Source organism: Salvia splendens, chromosome 7, assembly GCF_004379255.2.
Source record: "Salvia splendens isolate huo1 chromosome 7, SspV2, whole genome shotgun sequence".
Classification (NCBI taxonomy): Eukaryota; Viridiplantae; Streptophyta; class Magnoliopsida; order Lamiales; family Lamiaceae; genus Salvia; species Salvia splendens.
Genome location: NC_056038.1, coordinates 32814388 through 32823558, shown reverse-complemented (window position 1 = coordinate 32823558; position 9171 = coordinate 32814388). Strand labels below are relative to the sequence as shown.

The following is a 9171-nucleotide window of genomic DNA, read 5'->3' as shown; positions in this document are numbered from 1 at the left end:
ATCTGTGAATCACGGCTTAAAAATTACAGAGGGTTCACCATTGGCAGATCGTGGAAGATATCAACGTCTGGTTGGAAAGTTGATCTATTTGTCTCATACCATATCCGATATAGCTTACGCTGTAAGTGTAGTAAGCCAGTTTATGCATCAGCCCCAGGCCGATCACATGGAAGCAGCAATAAGGATTGTAAGGTATCTAAAAGGTACTTTTGGTCATGGAATTATGTTCAAAAGAAATAATCACTTGGAAATTCATGGTTACACATACGCAGACTGGGCTGTAACCCAATCGACAGAAGATCTACTGCCGGATACTTCACATTTGTTGGTGGAAATCTGGTCTCATGGAAAAGCAAGAAACAAAAGGTTGTGACATTATCTAGTGCTGAAACCGAGTTTAGGGGGGGTTAAAAGTGGTTTGACTGAAGTATTGTGGTTGAGAAGATTGATGAAGGAGCTGGGTTTGATGTCCCCAAAAACTTGTCAACTCTTATGTGACAACAAAGCTGCAATTAGTATTTCAGAAAACCCTGTTCAACACGATAGAACAAAACATGTGGAGGTTGATCGGCATTTCATCAAGGAAAACATTGAAGCAGAGATTGTTGCATTCCCGTTTGTTCGATCTGCTAGCAGATATATTAACCAAAACTGTTACGAAGAATTTCCTAGATGTTCTCGGCAAGTTAAGCATCGGAAATCCTATTACTTAACTTGAGGGGGAGTGTTGGAAAGAGAACCTTGGAATATCAAAGATATTGGGAAGGAAGCTTTGGAATATCGAGAATATTGGAAAGGAAGAACTTGAGGGTCTCTAGGAGTATAACGTTAATAATGTGTTGTCCCAATGTATAAAGTCCCTATGCACATTTATTATTATATGCTCTTGACTCCTGTAAAAAGGACACACGGTGTATCACAACACCAAGTCAATGAAAATATCATTTCAATACAAACAATAGTGCGTCTCCACTAAATACAAAATGGCAGTCCTGTTCTTGTACACTGGGAGCCTCTGCCTCTGTCTCTCCACATTCGCGTACCCATGCCTATTTTCACACACAATTAAACCAGCTGACGACAAATAGTCAAAAGGAAAAATTGAAGCAGAAGAAAAGATATTCACCCTGTGGAAGAAGATGAAGCGGAGGTGAAGAACAAAACGCCGGCTTCTTCATCCTCGACGAATCGAGGTTTCTCTGTTCCCGGCTTCCGGAATTTTGACATTATTTTCGCTTCGGGGTTTTTTTGAAATAATTTTGTTATATATAACTAACACCGCCGGAAAATAATTTCGATTGCAAACATAGGACCATGGTTTGCAAAATTAAATTGTAACCAAATTATCTTAAATTGAATTGATTCGACATTATTTTATCACGAGGCCTATACTAATTTTAGTACTACTCCTATAATAATCAGACTCCACTATTGAAACTTTTGAAAATTAATTGCATACTTTTACAATATTTTAGGAAAATATAAAAAAATAATTAATATATGTAGAATTAAGAAAAAGTTATTTTGATTATTAAGGAGTAGTACTATTTTATACGGAGTAGTACTAATAATTATTTAGAATCAAGCTCGTTCGAAATAATGTGATCATCTCTTTGGTATATCATGTTCGTACTTTCGGATTGGCACCCCTAAATTCATTTGTCTAAAAAAAAATAATCTTTCATTGTTTTCAATATTTCCATGATAAAAAATAGTTCGATTTCATAGGCTAGATGGGCCTAAATAGATGGGCCGTTTAAATTTTCATTTGAAGTAATGAAATTAGAAGTCTAGGAAGAAGAAATTTAGGAAGCTCTGCTATCCTACGCCCTAAGCGCATCACCGATCTTTGTTCCGGAAGAAGAAACCGAAAAATCAAATCAATGAGGGCCGTGGTTCAGCGCGTAGCTTCTGCTAGCGTTGAGGTCTACCTACAATTGCATTATCTCTCCCTATCACCCACTCAAAACGGTGTCGTATGTACTTGGATTACGATTGCTCACCTGAGTTAGATTGCAGGTGGAAGGCCGCTTGATATCGTCGATTGGGCCGGGCCTGCTTGTCCCCGTCGGCTTCATGAGGCTGATGCTGAATCTGACGCTGAATACATGTAAGTATAAATCGAAAAGATGATTTTTTTTGAAGTCATCGTTTTGATGTGTTTTCTGTGGTGCAGATGTTGCAAAGTGCTGAACATGAGATTGTTTCCAAGCGAAAAAACTGGGAAAGCTTGGTACCAAAATGTAATTTCCATCAACCTTATATTTCCTGCTGAATTCTACTAATTTTCACTCCCTTCGCTTTGACTTTTACTTTGAAAGTTTAACATTCACTCTGCTGATTTGCATCACTGTTGGTGTACTTGTAATTTTTTAGCAGAACAGAAAAGTTGAAACTGAGAGTAGCAGTTTTACATGACTTGAAAAATAATGTCTAAGTTGATGATTTTGGAAGAGTTTTCTAAAATACAATAAGTGGGAAGGTGTGGCAGTTTTACCATTCTGTTTTACAATAGGCACTAAAAGAAGGCCATAGCTGTTGAAGAACGTGAGATTATTATGCATTTGCTTGAAGGGTGATTTGATGACTCATGGCTTTGATGCTCATTTACAGGTTATGCTAAATATTTTTGAAGTTCTATTAGGTATGACTCCTTTTGTGTCGATTCCAGTTTGGTATGGTGACTATTGTGTTGGGTGCTGATGGCGCTGTGGTTTGATTTTGTGCAGTTAGTCAGTTCACGTTATATGGGGTATTAAAAGGCAACAACCCTGATTTTCATGGGGCGATGCCCCCCTCTGCCGCTAAATCATTCTATGCTTCTCTAGTTGAAAGATTTCAGAAAGCTTACCGTGCAGATGCAGTTAAAGGTGAACTTTGTATCTATCACTACTTATTAACTTGGTTCTTATAGTGATGGATATAGCATACAAAAGAATTGTCAAATAAGGCCTTGTAATGCTTTCCTTATTTACTGTGTACGACTCTTTGAGCTTAGCTAAACTTCACACACTCCATCGATAAGGAGCGGCTATAATGAATGCCTATTACCATAACAAAAGGCCCCTCGTCCTCCTATGGTACTGATTTACTGAAGAGAATAACAACAGCCTTGTCAATAATTTTAAGTACAGTATTTTCTGAACTTGGACAAAAGTCGCAAAATGATTATCTTTCTCTGCCCAATTAGGTTGCGTGTTGTTCGCTTGCTATTGTCAGCCATGAGATGTTGTCCATACTGCTGTTTGTTGCTTCCACAGAAATAATTCAACAAGGATTATACTAATCACTGATTGTTCATTCAATGCAGATGGTGTATTTGGAGCAATGATGGAAGTAAGATCCGTAGCTTTGTGTCATCACTTATAACTCTGGCCTAGTGTGTGGGTGTGCTCAAAACACTAATATTCTTGTTTTCTGTCTGAAGGTTAAGTTGGTGAGTGATGGTCCGATGACGATGCAGGTCGATTCATCTAAGTAAGTCATGTTTGGTGGAATACCCAACTGTAATAATCTGAATATGCTTGCAATTTATGCTATCTCAGTCTAACACATCGTTAATATATTCAGGAATACAAATGGTGATTAGACAGAGAGATACCTGAGATCATATATTACAAGATCTACTTATTCTTGCACTCATCTATGAAGTCGGCCACCTAAACTTAAAATATCCCTCAGTGTTACTGTTATCGATATGGTCAGAGCAAACTAACAAATTGCTATTGTTTTATTGAATACTGAATTTGGAGTGTTGAAATTCCTTCAAGCATGGTACAATTAGTTAATTTTCATATCTGAGACCATGCTCTAATTGCACCTCGCATGTAATTGGACCTTTTGGTATGAAGCTTTATTCAAATAACAGATGATTTGAGAATTTAGAGGTAAAAGCTTGAATTGGCTGGCAATGGTCAACTGATTTAATTCAATCATCTTAATAGAACAAGGGCAAATTGAAAATGTCGAGGATAAAGATAAGATGATGATTCTTCTACATTTATAGTTACACTAGAGAAGCAATAAGACATTATTCTGATAAAAATACATATTTGAGCTCAAATTAAGACGAAGTCACGAACCACCTGCTTTTATATTATATGGAAATTTCTATTCGACTTGTAGAACAATGTTGATTTAAGTTTGATAATTGAAAACGGTATTCACCCTTTGTCCAACAAAATAAATTATTGTAAGAGTTTGCCTGAAAATGGAAGTTTTGTTTATTTTTGCATGCAACATTAAAAAAAATATATATACTCCGTATGACTTTTTTCTATACTCTTGTAAAGGCTGGATTATTTTACAATTATACTCCATGAAAGACAAATGGGTTTTTTTTCATCACTATTACCATTTTCATGAAAGATCATAATTTTTTTAATATAATTAAAAATTGAACTATGTTTAGCATTTACAAATGATTCTAAACTATTAGTACTTTGTTTCATGCAGAGATTTGGACTATATTTTAACAGATATTTCAGTTAATTACTTAATTCAAAAGTTAAATAATTAATGCTGGTGCGGTTCAAAAAACAGAAATGTGTGAAAAAATTCTCTAGTCCATGTACACCACACGACAATCTTATTTGGTATTGCCTCATTAATAAAATCTTGCCAAGTGGAAATGTGTAGTATACATGGCCAAATGATTATAAGGCATAATACGAAGTTTTAAGGAAACTTTTATAATTTCCATATTTAATATATACAACCATATGTACACACTATACGTTAAATTATTAATTAATTGTCCATTTCTATTAAAAAAGTAATCTTCCATTCAAGTAAATATATTCTTCACTCTATTTATAATTTATTGATTATATCTTTTATATATAATATAATTTTTATCTTCATTATTTTATATTATTTTTACAGTTAAGTAACTACTTATAAATTAAAGACGACATATTTATGACTAGTAAAGTTTAATCTTCTTTTAGATTTATAGTTGATGTTTCTTTAAATTCATATTGAAATTTATTCATATGTTGTCTATTATATAAAATCCATTAGATCATTTTATTATTATTAACTATCTTAATCAATATTTTAACTTAACATATAATCATTATATAGTTTATGTGTAATGGTAAAATAAAAAAATAGAACTACGTTGTACGGTCATTCATAAAGTATTAAACTTATTGTGTGCAATGCTAATATAATACTATAATTTATGTATATATCGATAAAAAAAGATGAAAATTCCATCAAATAAATAAATATAATATATATATATATATATATGTGCCGATATAAAAGAATAATAGTGTCGATTAAAAAATTGGTGGTGCAATATGACAATCATTTTAGTACAATATGATAATCATTTTATATATGGAATAATAAAACTTTCCTTAAAACATCATATTATGTCATTAAAATAATTTGGCCATGTATGCTACATATTTCCATTTGGCAATATTTTATTAATGAGGTATACCAAATAAGATTTCCATGTGGTGTACATAGACTAGGGAATTTTTTCTCCAAAAATGTACTCATATAATGACAGTTAATATAACTAAACATTTACCCATGAATATTCTATTATTTTGCTAAAAGAATTAAACCAATAAAAACATAGTACTCGCTCATACTTTACTTTCTCTCCAATTTTGCTATTTATTATCATTTTTTCAAAACGAGTGCAGAAAATGAAAGTGTCCTATTTTTCGTGGACATATGAAGTATAAAATTTCAGACTTTTATTCTATTCTATTATCACCGGCGGATCTAGGGGGGCAAGAGGGGGCGGTCGCCCCCTCCCGGCCGTTCGGGTAGCCTATATTTTCCCTTGAATAGAGCCGAAAATACCCTGAAATATACTTTGTTTTTAATAAATGTCATAAAAAATGTAGTAATCCAATGGTTTAGTTATTAGGTTTTTCACTAAGATGTCTAGAGTTCAACCCCCCAACAAGAACATATTTTTTCCATTCTTTATTTTTTCATTTTATCAATTAATATAGCTTCTTATTATCAACATAAAACCTTTAAATACTCTATGAAATCAAAAAAATTTACTAAATTTTCTAATTTGCATATACTCCATATTATTTTATTATATTTATTTTTTAGTTAAAATTATTTTTAATACTTGTGTTATTGTTATATTTGTCCTAAAATACTTATAATTTGTGATCCAATTTGCATCTTATTCTCTATGCAACAACATACACATTTAAATGTTTGTGAAATCTTTATATTTATTACTTCACTTATATCACTTCTATATATAATATTTATAATGATTTTGAATGTATATAATATTTACAATAATTTTATGTTTTTAGATGAAAAATAAGTACATACTTACAAGCTAATGCATGTTTATATTTTATTAACGAAACTAGTGATATTTAAATATTAATATAATATTATTTTTATTTTTTAATATTTTAATATTATATTTATTAATATTAAAAATATTAAAGAGTAGAGGTCAAAATTGGTCCTAAACATATAGCCAGAATACGAATTTGGTCCAAAATATTCACTTTTTGAAAATCGGGTCCAAAACATTTGAAATCGTTATCGAAGTGGTCCTAAACATTTGATATCGTTGTCGAAGTGGTCATTTTCCGTCCAAAACTAACAGTCAACGCCTAATTAATGATTTTTATACCTTAATTAATATACTAAGGTCCTAAACATTTGAAATCGTAGTCGAAGTGGTCCTTTTTCATCAAAAACTAACGGTCAATGCCTAATTAATAATTTTTTTACCTTAATTAATATATTAATGCATAATTAATTAAACAAAATTAAATAGGAAACTCTCTATTTCTAAATCGGAATCTCTCTCTTCTTCTCTCCGGCGCTCAGCATCGTCGAATCTTTCTCTCTTTGCTCGCTCCTCCACAAATCGTCGTCATCGTGTGTTTCTCCGCATTGCTGCCGTCTGAGATCAAAACCGTCGCTGTCCACAATTGCTCTCTCTCAATTTTCTTTCTCGGCGGTCCGACGTTGTTATCTCCGCCGACGCGGCCGTTGTTTCTAGAAGATGGTTTCGCTTCCGTCGCCTCTGCTTGCTCGTTGTCAGTCGAGCAGTATTGCTGCTCCATGACCTCATCGCCGCTGCTCTTGCCTCAGTCCAACCCATTGTCATCCTCTCTCCGTCTTCCAGCTCAACCATCAATGCCCTCACTTCTCTCCCTCCTTCTTAATCAATCTTACTCAAATTCATATCTTTCTCTTAATCAAATTCACGTGTTTCTCCTTTTCGGGGCTTTTTGATCTTATGGCGGCAGGTGCTAGGGCTGATTTGGGGGCCGAGATAGGCGGCGACGGCGTAGATTTTTGGAGCAGAGGACTCTATTTTGATTTGTTTGATTTTATTTTATGTTATTAAATTATTAGGCATCATTATACTACTAATTAAGTCAAAAAATCGTTAATTGAGTGCTGACCGTAAAAAAATATGCATTAGTATATTAATTAAGTTAAAAAAATCATTAATTAGGCGTTGACCGTTAGTAGGGGTGTGAATTCGGTTATTCGGTTCGGTTTTTGCCCAAACCGAACCGAACCGAAAAACCGAATTTCTTTGAAAATTAAAACCGAACCGAACCGAAAAACCGAAAAACCGAACTAAAAAAACCGAATTAAACCGAAAAACCGAAATTTTTAATAAAACCGAAAAACCGAAAAAAATATGTAGTATATATTAATATGTATATATATATATAATTTATTTTATTTTATATATACTAATATAATACAAATATATAATATAAAATTAATAGAATATATATAATACATATTATATAAAATATATTTAAAGAATATATATTATATATATGATATAATATATTTAAATTAATAGAATAAATATATATAATATTATATTTAAAATATAAATTCGGTTATTCGGTTATTCGGTTTTTTTCTTCACCCGAACCGAACCGAACCGAAAAACCGAAATTTTTTTATTTTCAAAACCGAACCGAACTGAAAAACCGAAATAACCGAACCGAATTTCAAAATTTCGGTTTGGTTCGGTTCGGATATTCGGTTTCCGGTTTTTTTGCTCACCCCTAACCGTTAGTTTTTGACGGAAAAGGACCACTTCGACAACGATTTCAAATGTTTAGGACCACTTCGATAACGATTTCAAATGTTTTGGACTCGATTTTCAAAAAGTGAATGTTTTGGACCAAATTCGTATTCTGACTATATGTTTAGGACCAATTTTGACCTTTACCGAATATTAAATACCGCCCCTTCGTTTTCGAGGTCTGGATCCGCCACTGCTCGCAATAGCCCGTTTTGCTACTCGCAATAGCCCATTTTGCTAGCACACTGCGAGCACCAATTGTGCTAGCTATAGCGCTAGTAGCAAATTTGCGAGCAGAAGTTATTTTGCTAGCACCTTTTTTGCTCGCATAATATTCTTTTGTAACCCTTCTACATCTGATCCCATAACTCCAAAGTTCTGCAAAGTGCAAATATCCAAAAATCAAAAGTTAATCTATACAAATTCTTCGAGTAGTAAAGTTATACTGAGAGATAATATATCCTCCCTGATGTGAGCCTTGTTACGGAACGAGAGTCACGTGCCCATGATGCGATTAACGGACCCGAACACAAGTATTCTAGGTTGAGAACTTGTCCAAAATATCACGAACTTGCTGGAGCAGTCGGCAACCTAACAGATTTGGGAAACTCTCTTCGAGACCTTTCTTCGAACAGTTGGCGTGCGAAAGCTGGCAGTGCAGAAACAGCACCCGTTTCTGGAGTTCCGGCAGCCGCTGACTTACGAAAATGAACTGGAATGTTTCTGAGTCGTTGAGACTCGAAATTGGTGATGGAATAGGTGGAAAACGACGTGAATGGAGGGGATGGAGGGCGGAATGAATGACGCCACGTATAGTGATGATGGGCTATACGATAAGTTGATAAACTTGACCGAAAACGAACACTTTGCTACAAGAATTCGATCAAGGAAGGAAGAGAATCACAAAGACTCTAAACTCACGAAATTTATTGCTCAATCAACTCTGAAAAACAATGCAAAGACTCCGCCTATTTATAGGTGTAAAAAGTGACGAAAAATCTAATCCTAATCCTAAAAGATATTGAAAAATAATGATATTAACTAATGTTGGAATCTATGCACGGTCAATGGACTTTGACCAATTATAATTTCAATGAGACATT

General features: G+C 33.6%; 1 pseudogene; it reads left to right on the top strand.

Annotated features, from left to right (window-relative positions):
- Positions 1 to 1210: 1210 nt before the first annotated feature.
- LOC121740776 lies at positions 1211 to 3893 on the top strand (annotated as a pseudogene).
- Positions 3894 to 9171: the final 5278 nt, after the last annotated feature.